This window comes from Notamacropus eugenii, chromosome 1, assembly GCF_028372415.1.
Source record: "Notamacropus eugenii isolate mMacEug1 chromosome 1, mMacEug1.pri_v2, whole genome shotgun sequence".
Lineage (NCBI taxonomy): Eukaryota > Metazoa > Chordata > Mammalia > Diprotodontia > Macropodidae > Notamacropus > Notamacropus eugenii.
In genome coordinates, this window is record NC_092872.1 from 247,517,329 (window position 1) to 247,530,979 (window position 13,651).

The 13,651-nt window shown below is 35.4% G+C and overlaps 1 pseudogene; it reads left to right on the forward strand.

Annotated features, from left to right (window-relative positions):
* The first annotated feature begins 12,205 nt into the window (after positions 1-12,205).
* On the forward strand, positions 12,206-13,127 carry LOC140524933 (olfactory receptor 13A1-like; annotated as a pseudogene).
* Positions 13,128-13,651: the final 524 nt, after the last annotated feature.

Genomic DNA, 13,651 nt, shown 5'->3' on the forward strand with positions numbered 1-13,651 from the left:
TGCAAGAAGTTCATAGTCCCTTATGAAGTTTCAGATAGGAGTACAGTCTCAATATTGACCTCTTTTGTAATCTTGTTTTGATCCTTGTCCCCATAGAATGATTCTATTGTCTTTTCCTTCTTCCTTTGCTTCCTCTTACTCATGGTGATGACACTTTCTTTATGGTGGCTTCTGGTTTTATCAGCTAAAATCCAGAGAACCTAGTGTTGAGCTGGCTGGTGTGAGAAAACAAAGGGCAGATGTCCTTTTTTCTTTTTGTTTTTTGTTTCCCTGATTGTCCCGGAGGCTAGCTTGTTAAGTGTTGGGGAGGAGTGGTCTGGTCACTGGAGATTTCCTCAGCTGAGCTGCAGAAAAGGCAAGCTCAGAGGTTGGTGATCCTGGCTGCTTTATTGTCTTCCTGTTTCCCCTGAGGCAAGTCTGGTTTCCTGGTGTTGGTGATTCCAAGACTCCATCCCTTGGGATTCTTCTCCTTCCAGTTTGCCTCCTCCACAGTAAGAGAAATTTTCTTTAGCAATTTTCCTAGCCTCTCCTGCCATGAGACTGTTTGTCCTTTCTGCTGATCCCACTGATCCAGGATTTTTCTGGGAAAATATTTTATGGTTCTTTCAAGGTCCATAAGGGGAAGGAGAGAGAGCGTTTACCAATCACTCCACTATTTGGGGTTCTGGAAGTTCAAGTAGGTGACTTACAGACTTTAATCTGCGGGTTGATAGTCTCAGGAGCAGCTGCTGCTGATACCTGGGGCTCAGTAGCTTCTCATTCACTCAGTTCCACTGGAGAAGATCAATAAATTGGGCATGCAGAAGAAAAATCTTGAAAAATAAAAAACTGAATATCCCCAAGTAAATAAAAAATTAGAAATATTGAAAACCAGATGTGAGATTAATAAAATTGAAATTAAGAAAACTATTGAACTAATAAATAAAACTAATAGTTGGTTTTATGTAAAAAGCAATAAAATTGATGATCCTTTGGTCAATTTGTTTTAAAAAAGAAAGAAAACTGAATTACCAATATCAAAAATGAAAAGGGTGAACTGACCTCCAATTAGGAGTAAATTAAAATCATAATAAGAAGTTACTTTGCCCAACAGTACGCCAATAAATTCGACAATCTAAATGAGATGCATGAGTATTTAAAAAATATAAATTGCCCAGATTAAGAGAAGAAGAAGTTGAATACTTAAAGAACCCCATCTCATAAAAATAAATTAAATACACCATCAATGAACTCCCTAGGAACAAATCTCCCGGGCCAGATAAAATTTCAAGTGAATTCTATCAAACATTTAAATAACAGTTAATTGCAACCCTATACAGACTATTTTGGAAAATTGGGGAAGACAGAGTCCCCCCAAATTCCTTTTATGATACAAATATGGTTTTGATACCTAAACCAAAAAGAACCAAAACAGAGAGAAAATTATAGACCAATTTTTCTAAAAATATAGATTCAAAACTTTTAAATAATATTTTAACAGCTTTAGATTTTAGATTTGGCTCTACATGGACATTTCTATCAAATATATTTTTATATTAGTCGTGTTTTTTTTTCTTCAAAGAATTAGAATCAATAGAAAGAACCATGGGAAAGAAACAAAGCAAAAAAAAAAAACGAAAGAAAGAAAATAGTCTGCTTTCCTCTGCATTCAGACTCCATAGTTCTGTCTCTGGATATGAATGGCATTTCCCATTGTGAGATTTTTGGAATTGTTTTAAATCCTTGGATTGCTGAGAAGGAGCATTATCAAAGTATCATCAAAGTTAGTCATTGCACACTGTGACTGTTACTTTGTACAATGCTGTCTTTGTTCTCTTCACTCATCATTAGTTCATACAAATCTTTCCAGATTTTTGTGAAGTCTACCTATTCATCATTTCTTATACCACAATAGTACTCCATTAAATTCATATGCCACAACTTGCTCAGCCATTCCCCAACTGATGGGCATTCCCTCAATTTCCAGTTCTTGGCCACCACAAAAATAGCTGCTATAAATATTTTTGTACATTTGGGTCCTTTCCCATTTTTAGGATATTTTTTGTATACAGACCTAGAAGTAGCATTGCTGGTTCAAAGGATATAGACATTTTTATATCCCTTTGGACAAACTTCAGAATTTCTTTCCAGAATAGTTGGATCATTTCACAATTCCCCCAACAATGAATTAGTGTTCCAATTTTCCCACATCTTCACCATTTATCATTTTCCTGTTTTGTCATGTTAGACAATCTAATAGGTATAATGTGGTACCTCAGAGTTGCTTTGATGTGCATTTCTCTAATCAATAGTGATTTAGCTCATTTTTTCATATGACTATAGATAACTTTAGCTTCTTCCTCTGAAAACTTCCTGTTCATGTCCTTTGACAGTTTATCAATTGGGGAACGATTTGTATTCTTATAAATTTGACTCCGTTCTGTATATATTTTAGAAATTAGACCTTTATCACAGATACTGGTTGTTTTTCCCTATAATTTTCCAGAAAGGATGGAGCTTACAGTCAGTAGAGAAATCCAGCTTCCAGTGATGCATCTAGACAGTTTCATTGCCCACTTCAGTCTTGGAATGTCAGGAGCAAGTTGAACAGTGCTATGTAATACATTCACAAAGCAGGAGTTTGCTAAGGTATTTTTCACACCCTCAATTTTTCTCCCATAGGAAAGGTGGGAGAGTGGAGAGAGATCCTCAATTAGATTAGCACTTGTTGGCTGTATTATGGAATGAATTCCTATTCATATATGATTGGGGGCTAAATGGTCTCTGAAGACCCATCCAAGTCTAAGATTCTGTGCTTCTGTGTTTGGAGATGACTTCCGTTTCCCTGTTTTGGTGATGGAGTACATTGTAATCAATTACCTAAATATAAGGAAAAGTGGAACCATAAAGAAACACATTATCTGTTGGGTGAGAGTCCGAACATCATGTGAATGAGGAAGGATGCTATCAAGATATTGATTCTTAGTATGTCTGAAAGTTAATTTCAGGTCATTGGGTGTGGCATCTTGTGGAGTTTAGGAACCATGGGAGAGTAATTGTTGTGAGTAGGGATACTGTATGGCAAAGATATTCTCTCTCTCTCTCTCTCTCTCTCTCTCTGTATTTCTTTCTCCCACTCTAGATTTCTATAAAGTAAAAATCAATTTAATAAAAATAGGATGTAGGTGGTTGTAGTGTCAATACGATACACATATTGATACATGTATGTAAATTTACATGCATGTATTTACATGTATGCATTTACATACATATCTCCATGATTGAATTGCAAAACAAAACAAACTCTCCTCTTCCAACACAAAACCAAAACATTTATTTGGAACATTGATTTTAGGACAGCAGAAGCAATATTTAATAGATAGTCCTCACCAATCCAGGAAGCACTGATATTTTAAGCTTCTTTCCCTATGCAATTTCTTCCCTCCATCTGTTTCTTTCTCTGTCTGCTTCTCTCTCTGCCCACATATTTCCCTCCAAAGAATATAATATATACAATTTGCAATCAAAGACTCAGAACGAAATAGGTTTAGTGCTGAGATGTTTTGAAATCAGAATTTAATTGGAAAAGTGTGGGAATAGCTTTGGTCCAGAGCCTAATTGGCTGCACCAGAGTTCCATGTGAGGCCTTATAATGGGTAGGAAAGATCTTATATCCCCTTAACATTATAGTGGTAGAGATATGGAATGGTGAGTATACATTTTTATAAAGGCACAGTCTGGTTAATTTTGCTTCTTTTGCACTCTTACAAGCAAGTCTCCTGGGGTGGGCTTAATATGTAAGTGTTTGTAATTTAAAAATAAAGAATGTTGATTAAACTTCAATGAACAGAATAAACATAAGTACAAATAAAATTATTACACTTTTCCAGTGATATACATATTCACTTAGAAAATTCTGGACTAAAATAGTAATTGAAAAAATTAACAACTTGAGTGAAGTTTCTGAATTTACACTTCATTTGGCAACAGCTATTTTGCCTGTTTTTCAACTGCATGGAACTAGATCCTCCTCCCAGGATAACTACATCACTAATAATCTCATCAGCATGCAACTAAATCATGTCTTGATGGACACCACATATTTCAGTATCCTCTCCTCTTTGTCTGGAGGACTGGAAAATGGAATGCCAAATCAATCCCACTGTCTTCCTTTGTAGAGGGCATAAAGTACACTCCACTTTTCATATGCTGCTTTGTTTAGTTTTGAGCTGCACAAAAAAAAAGAGGTCCTATTGCTTGATACCCTCCCACCCTATTTCTGTCTCATTTTGTGTCATCTCTTCCCATTGGTTGTAAGCTCCTTGAGTGTAGGGACTGCCTTTTCTTATTATTAATTATATCCCCAGTGTTTAGCACAGTACTTGGTACCTAGTAGCTATTGAATCAATATTTGATGGACTGGAAAAATAAACTTAGAGAAGTCATCAGCATTAAGTATGTTGCCAAAAAAAACCAGCCGGGGGAGATAGAAAGTGAAATCCCCTTAAAATTACAGAAACTAAAATACTTGTCATTTTATTTGCGAAGATTGAAATTTGAGCTTCTCCTGCAGCCCTCCTTACCTAAATTTATGAATACAACTACATAATATTCTTTGTAGAAATAACTTGGAGAAACATTAATTGCTCAAGGGTAAACCAAGTTAACATAATAAAAATGCAATGCTACTTAATCTATGCCATACCAATCAATTACCAAAGGATTACTTTATAATGGCAGAAAAGATAATAATTATAAGAACCTTCATAAAGAAGAGACCAAAAACATAGTGTTTTAAAGCATCTTCATATCTTAAAGGTGACAGCTTGGGACTGCACAAATTTTTCTGAATTTGGAGACACAAACCTTGTAAAAGATTCCAAGTTCTGCCATGCAATTACCATGTGGCTTAATGTGTGCTATTGAATATCTCTCTGCCTCCAATTTTCCACTGATAAAATGGGACCAAGTACTTTCATTGTAAGGTTGCTTGCCCTCAAAAAAGGGAATGCATGTCAGAATGGTTTCTCTCATTTGACACTTCTGACAACCCCATGAGATAGATAGAATAAATATATTCCTCCCTTCAAAGAATTTAAAAACGAGTTTGAGAAAATGTAATTTGCCCAGGATCACTTAGCAAATGGCTGACATTTTTGTTTTGATGTTGTTTGGGGGCACTAAATAAAGAAAGTTACCTTCATTTCCAAGAAAGACACAGTAACACACACACACAGACACGCACACACACACACACACACACACAATTGGGCTTCACACAGTCAAGCATATATCAACCTTCTCTACTTTCTCACATACTCTATATCATCTGAATTGCTTCTTTTCTTAGATGTAGAAAATCATCATGCCCCAAAATACTCTATATTATCTTGGTGTTTAGAGTATGCTACATCTTTGCCTTTATTTATTCAATAAGTACTATTCTGATAATAAAACTCTCCTGTTGTGAATTCAAAGCCATTACCCATCTTCTATAAAATTCCCTGCCCCTACACTCTTGATCTCATGTACTTTCTCCTGTATAAATAATGCAACTACCCTCTTGGCAGATGCTGTATTTGGGATTGTACATTTTCTGCTTACTTTGGTGTCCTATATGTTCATTGGCTATAGTATAATTAAAATTCAGAAACCATTGTGGTGAAGAGAGCATTCTACTGTAACCATCTCATTGTATCATCCATATATTGCTGATACATTTTAATTTTACTGTACATATAACTGGCTGAAGGTGTTAGATGGCATAAGAGATTGAGTACTGAACTTGGAGTCAGGAACACTCATCTTCATGACTTCAAATCCAGTCTCAGACACTCAATAACTGTGTGAATCTGCGTAAATTACTTAACCCTGTTTGGCTCAGTCCCTTATATATAAAACAAACTAGAGAAGGAAATACCAAACTACTCCATTATCTTTGCCAAGAAAACCCCAAAGAGGGTCACAAAGAGTTGGACACCACCGAAAAATGACTAAACAAATATAGGGATTACATAAGGCTTCTATCTAATCAAAAGTTGTCACCATTATACTGTTCATCATTTATCATCTTTCTTGATGGAATAAAGATAGAAAAGTTCAAGGTATTATGTTGTTATTTTCTTTTCATATTTAATATATCATGGACCTTGGTGCAAGCAGATACAGTGAATGTCTTTTGTAATTGAATAAGACTACTAGAACGTACCCTTCTTTTGTGAGGATTCAGTTAAGTTAATTTAAGAGCATCTCCAGGAGCGGATAGGATGATGTAGATAACAATCACATAACCCTTTTGTCATAAGGTTTTAATGCCTTCTAGGTCTCATCTCCATGTTTTCAAAGTTGTTTTTCTTTTCTTTTCAAATACTTTGGAGATTTTCAATATTTGATATGGAAGTACCTTTTAAAAATCTTTTCCTTGAGCACTTACAAACTGAAATTGTATTCAGGCATTTCAAGGCAACATTTCTGTCTCTACTAATGCTCCATTTCCATCACAGATTTCTTGAATTTTCAAAGATGGATTGAGGTTTGCATTTGTAACATGGTGATTTATTTTAGTTTATAAATCTTGACTTGTAAGCTTTTGGTGGCCTATTTATCAGGTTTTTTAGAGAACATGTAGATTCTGGTTTTTATTATTGTCATTATATCTTACTATTTTTTTGTTTTATTTCCTGTAATATCATAATATGTGTTAGTTCTGTTAGTACATCTCAGATGCATGTCTATATAAGTCTCCAAAATCCTATTATTATAGTCAATTTCTTTTACTCACTAGTGGAGAAATACACCCCCAAACATTAGTCACATCTGTTTTTTAATGCATTATAAATCTAAGTACTTGGCACTTGCATTTTTCTTTTGACTGGAGTTACAGTGTCATAGCTTCAACAAGGTCCAAGATAAGTCACAGTTTAATTGTTCCTCTGGGGGCTAAGATGATAGCATTTCCCAGGGCTCTCTCTAGCTTACCTTTGGAAAAGGGCATAACTGGATCCCTGTCCAGTTCCTACTTATAGACCAATGAACACACAGACCGTTGAACAAGAAAGATTTTCTAGAAAAATATAATCTTCCAGTTATTCCCCTCTAGCAGAAAAGGGTAAGTTTGCTAACAAATGAGAAATAACACTTCCTTTGTTATAAGATGATAAAAAACTGACCTCAAGAGCAAAGAAGGAAAAAAAATGACTATTTAAAATTTAAATATGTTTACATTTTTGTGATAAATCTCTTCATACCTATCTAAATTGTCAAAAAGATTAGTGTGTGTGTGTGTGTGTGTATGTGTGTGTGTGTGTGAAAGAGAGAGAGAGAGAGAGAGAGAGAGAGAGAGAGACAGAGACAGAGACAGAGACAGAGACAGAGACAGAGACAGAGAGACAGAGACAGAGACAGAGACAGAGACAGAGACAGAGACAGAGCTGCAGATAGAAAGGGAGTGAGGGACTGGAGAGCCAGAGGCAGACGGAGAATTTTCAGTAAAATAGGAAATGATGGAATTGTTGATAACAATGAAAAGGGTTATTTCTATTTTAACTCTGAAAATTCCTCCTTAAAGTTTGTGATTGAAACAAAGAATGAGACTTAGGAAATTGTTTATTATCAGGCATTTCTTTAACCATTATTTATTATTAGCAACATTACCAACACTACCACTCCCACCATTATCACCATCACCACCACCACTACTATTCCTACTCTTGAGGCTGTTACTATTACTACTACTATTACTATGACTACTGCTACTACTATTACTGCTGCTGCTGCTGCTGCTACTGCTGCTGCTACCAATACTAGTAATTTCATGATTGTCCAGAACAATAATTTCATATCAGGAGGGAACGTGGAAATTAACTTCACTAATGCAGTTTGCCACCTGCTATAACTTGCTTTCTTAGTTGCCTCACACAGTAAGCATTAAGTCCCTGATTTATTTAAGTATATGTCAGAAGTAGGATTTAAATCCGGTTCTTCCTGAGAGTGTCTACCATTCTGCAATGTCTCTCTCATCATATATGAATTAATGGCAATAATATACTAAAATTCCAATATTTTGAAATATTCAAAGATGAAATTTTTAATGTGGTTTTGGTATAAAGTGTAACTTCTAGGTTCACCTTCTTTAAAATTTGGAAATTTCCTTTATTCAGATACACATTATAATTCAGTAGAATAAGATAGGATAGGATTGGATATTGTATAACACGATAAAATACAATAATATGATAGACGTATATAGACATTTATATTATACATAAGTATGTAATGCATTTATATTTACATATTATATATAAAGATTTAACACATTTATGTCTTTACGTATTATATTTATATACTATTAGTATTATTTTCAAAAAATTTATCTAACTTAGGTAAGGTAATATCGATTACTGCCATTCAGTGAGGGGAATGCCCTCTTTGGGATCATACAATTATGCCAGTGTTTAAACCACTTATTTCCAAAAGAAAGTCTGATATAGTAGAAAGAGAATGGGACTTAGAAAAAGAAGGATCTAATTAGAATTACAGTTGATTACATCTGATTAGGTCTAATAAGATTAGAAACAGATCTGAGTAGAAATTAGAACCAGAAGGATTTAGCTTTGTTACTTATTATTTCCATTATCAGACAAGTTAGTTGAGCTCTGTCACCCTGATTTCTCATTCCCACAATGAAGATAATTACATCTGTCCCATATTTTGTAGCACAGTGTGAGAATGAAAGAGAATGATGAACAAAACCATTCTTTACACAGGCATATAGATTTCTTCAAAATTTTGTTTTTATTAGCAGAGAAATGACCTGAGAGTTCCAAGAAATTTCTGTTGCATCCTTGTAAGGATGTTATGACAGAGAACTGGCTAACTTTGCCCTCCTAAATTATTTTTGAAGAAGGTGTTAATACAATTTGCTTCAATCTAGCAGCTACAGAAGCATAGGGTGGTCCCTTCTATGTTTCTATGGCTACAACTTTTGCATTATCTAATTTCTTGGGTGTTCTTTTGTGGGGACAATGGCAAGAGGTGGATCTAGACATGGGGATCATAAAGGAAGGATGAGCAGTCAGAAATCAGAAGTGACAAAAATGCCAATTACTGCTGCCCCACCTTATCCCACTCCCCTTTACATTGTTTTATCACAAATGGTGACACCAAAGTAACCTAGACCTTTGCTTGGAAAACTCATTGTCTTGGAAACTTACAGGGCTTGTCCATTTCCTATCTTTCCTCAAGTGTCTAATCTCCCTTCTCAATTGACTGCAAATATTTTGAAACCTTGGGGACAGGGATTATGAAGACAGAAGGTGATGTGTGTGTTAAGGTAGAAGAGGAAGGGAACTAGAACTTACTAGTCAGTGAACAAGGACTTGACATTGATCCATATTGAGAAACATATTAAGGACAGGAAAGTTTTCATTTTCAAATGGAAATACAGTCTGTACCAGCCTTTTCATTTATAAAAGCCCCTCAACATATTTTGGTTGGGTTTTCTTAATGATATAGAGGAACTACCACTGCTGATGTGCTTGCCCATAACAGATGATATAGAAGTCAAGTCATCAATGCAAGGTTAAAAGTATTTTTAAAGAGATGAAATTATGCAATACACTGCAGTTAGGGTTCACAATACAAATACAAGTAGAAAAAAAAAGAAGCCCGTGTTATTAAGGAGCTTACATTCTAATAGGGGAAACAAGCCCTAGGCATGTCTTAATGAGGAAAAAAACAATACAAAACAGGGAAACCATCATGTTAACACGAAATTGCATTCAGCAAAGACATTTAGAATGCATTTCTGTCATAAGGGAGTTGTGGAAGTTTGAGTAAGTCAGGATCCTAAATTTGGAGTCATAATGGGGTGTAGAGATTATTTACAAGTTCTGATACCTTATATCTTCTTATAGGTCCAACCTTCTCATTTTATAGGAAAGGGAGTATTTTAATTGTTTTAATTTCTACACAATCTAACCTTCTGTGGTACCTTGGATAAATTTCAACCCTGTTTAATACCCTCTTTGTCAAATGAAAGTAGCAAATTAAGGAGGTCTCAAGTTTATTCCAGCTCTGAAATTCTGTGGGTCTATGAATACTTCTACTTTCTTTACCTTTGAGAGGCTGTGTGGTATAATGGTAAAAATCTGAACTTAAAACTAAGAAGACATGAATATAAGTCCTATCTTGGACACATACAGGGACTATGATGATGAGCAAATCAATATTTTAGGCAACTTTCAAAGACTAAAAGTGAGAGGGAAGGCAGCAGAGTCTGTTGGTAGAGGCAGTTTCTTTACCCACCAGTTTCCTATGTTAATCAAGAAAATCCCTTAAATATCAGCAGTTTTGCCACAGACAGAGCATGACTCAGGGCCTATAATGTGATTTGCATTATGGTTTTGTGCTCTACTGTGTCCTTTAATATGTCTTGTTCCATATGAAAACTGATCTTATGAAGAAAGTGGCTACCTGGACAAATGATTAGTACATTTTGGTAACAATTTTAGAAAGTTCATTTGATGAATGGCAAAATCCTCTCTCAGTATTGTAGTCATAATCATAAGATTGGTGCTTTCAAGAAGTCAATAAAAAGTCAGTGGTAGCAAGGGAGGATTTCTTCGACTTAGAAGGATGAGTACACTCTGGCCAGTTAACACAGGAGTTCACGGAAGGACTAGAAAAAACTCCACTGAAAGCTCCCTAAAGGCTGGCAGATTTTTCACACGACCCTACCCCTTCTCCCAGTGTTTTTTGTCCAATCACAATTACCTATATAGCTAATATATTTTTCCTAGATCATATTTGCCTCGTTAGTATAATTTTGAGTCCATTCCTACTACTCTTTGGGTTATAGGAAAAATTAAAAATGATGCCTTCTTTGAAATAATGATTTTTTTAGAAAATAGTTTGTATTGAAAAAGTAACTGCATGATGTCAGGACTGGTAATTGAAATGTGATCATTGCATGTATAATGGAGTCTAGTATTCAGGTAAGACAATAGCTTCATCTTATGTCTAATCAATATCATGTCAGGGATCGAGTACATCATCAAGAAAATGTAGAAAAAGGGGAAAACAAATTAACCTGAGACAAAACAGCACAAGACAATCCTTGAGGAGGTTAAATTGAGTTACTTAGATCACATTTGGAATACTTCATAATGAATGTTTATAAACTATATTTGAAAGATTCCTTTCTGTTATGCAGATTGATTAGAGACAATGTACATTTCTGCCACTCCAAGGGACCATTGTGATGAAGAATGATGAATGCTTTAGAAGTAGCTGTCCAACTATGGTGAGATTAGAAGAAAATTAAAAAGAGAGCTGGTTCCACATACACAAGCACAAAAGAACAAAACCTAAGTAGAACACTAAGTGACTTCTATGTTGAAATTGCATCTTATTTATATATTGCATTGAGAAGAGGAAAGGGAACTATATTAGTGGAGAAACTGAGTGTACAAATGAAAGTGAAGATCATAAAAGCAGACAGAGACTAAGTGACTTACCCAAGTCATATAACTAATAAGTGTGTGATGTGAGATTTGAACTTAGGTATTACTAATTCTTGGTCCAGCGCTTTATCAACTGTATTTCCTAACGACTTAACTTTGGGCCAAATCTCTTTGAATTACTCTTGTATTATGTTTCTGATCCAGGTTCTGGTCCAGTTTTCATTACAGATACAGCTCTACTTTCCACCACTTTCCAGGCATGCTACTCCATTACTTATATCTTGCACATCAGTTATTTTTATGACCTCTAATAATTCAAAAAATTCTCAGTTATGGCTATACCTAACACCCCAGACTGAGACAACTGAATTATACAATTAAACTTCAGTGAGCTCATCTTATGGCTGAGGTAGTAAAGAGAACTTCCAACAAAACAGTGAAGGTGCTACGTATAAAATGTCAGATGAAAAAGCATGAGTTCCCTGAAGGAATAGGAAGATGATGATTATGATGTGCATGTCTGTATTTATTTAATTCTATAGGGAGAATAAGTCCAGTGAGAGGAGATTTCACTAACCAAATGTTTCTCTATTTTTACATTTAGATGACTTTGTCAAAATTTGATTTTGGATTATTAAAGCATTTTTAATTGCCTAATTTTTATTCAGATCTTCATTTTCTTCTCCTTAGTGATTCAAATAATCTAATGTTGGCTGGAGTTTGTGAGCATACACTGACAAAAGAAAAGCTGACAACCTACTCATATGGCACCAAACAATCATTCCACAGTGACTGAATTCATCTTACAAAGTTTCTCTGAAAATCCTCAGGTTCAGGTTCTTATCTTCAACCTCTTCTTAGGATTTTTTTGGTGGCATTTACAGGTAACTCACTCATTATCACTGTGATTAGTCTAAATCCAGGCCTCCATACTCCCATGTATTTTTTCCTTATAAATTTGGCCTTACTGGATGTTCTGTCCACTTGTACTGTGGTACCTAAGATGCTGCAGAACCTAATAACCAAGAACACCATTTCCTATGGTGGCTGCATAGCTCAGATATTTTTCCTAACTTGGTGTTTGGGATCTGAGGCCTTGATTTTCACAGCCATGGCCTATGATCGGTATGCAGCTATCTGTCAGCCCCTCTACTATACCACTATCATGAGCAAGAGAGCTTGTTGTCTCATAGCAACTGCAGTGTGGGCTATCAGTGGGGTCAATATAACTATACAAATTATCATGACTGTACGTTTATCATTCTGTGGCCACAATGTCATTGATCATTTCTTTTGTGAGATTCCTCTATTACTGCCTCTGCCTTGCACCTCAACCGATGTCAACAATGCAATGGTAGTTGCAGCAGACATGTTCTTTGCTATTTTCAATTTTCTGCTCATTCTTGTATCCTATGGCTTCATCATCTCCAGTATCTTGAAGATTCGGACCAAGGAAGGGAAAAAGAGAGCATTTTCCACTTGTTCCTCCCACCTTATTGTGGTTACCCTGTATTATAGCACTATAATTTATATATACATTATTCCAGGTTTAGGTCAGTCTATGAAGAAAGGCAAAGTAGCTTCAGTGTTTTATACCATAGTGACCCCAGCCTTGAACCCTCTGATCTACTCCCTGAGAAACAAGAATGTGAAAATAGCACTCAAGAAATTATGTCTATTTCATAGGAAATAATTGGCCATTTGACAAACTAATACAGCTCAGAAAATGGGATTAACAATATCTTTGAAACAAAATTGTGCATGTATCATAGCCTGGATAAGTTTACATATCGTTTCTTCTGGTAGACAATCCTCCTGAACTCAGACTGTCTTCTTAGGTGAACCAATGAGCTCCCTGATTACAATTCTTCTTAAAGAGTTTAATGAAGGAAAAGTCAGAATGTGTCCAATGAATGGCACAGGAACATTCAAAATCTCAAAATGACACATCATGTCAGATCTATGGTTTAAGAAGGATAATATTTTGGAGCCAAGAAATATTCTAAGAGATCATTCATTTGAAGATGTGATTGCCTATAGTTTCTGATGTCAAATAATGAGGTGAGACACTGGAATTTTTGTTATGAACTCATAGGCCTCAGGTGCAATTGAAAAGGCCTCAATTAGGTCTCTTACAACACAAGAAGATTTCCTTTGATTTAACAGTGGAGTAAAGAAAAACCTTCTCCTTATTCCTTCTCCTCATTCAA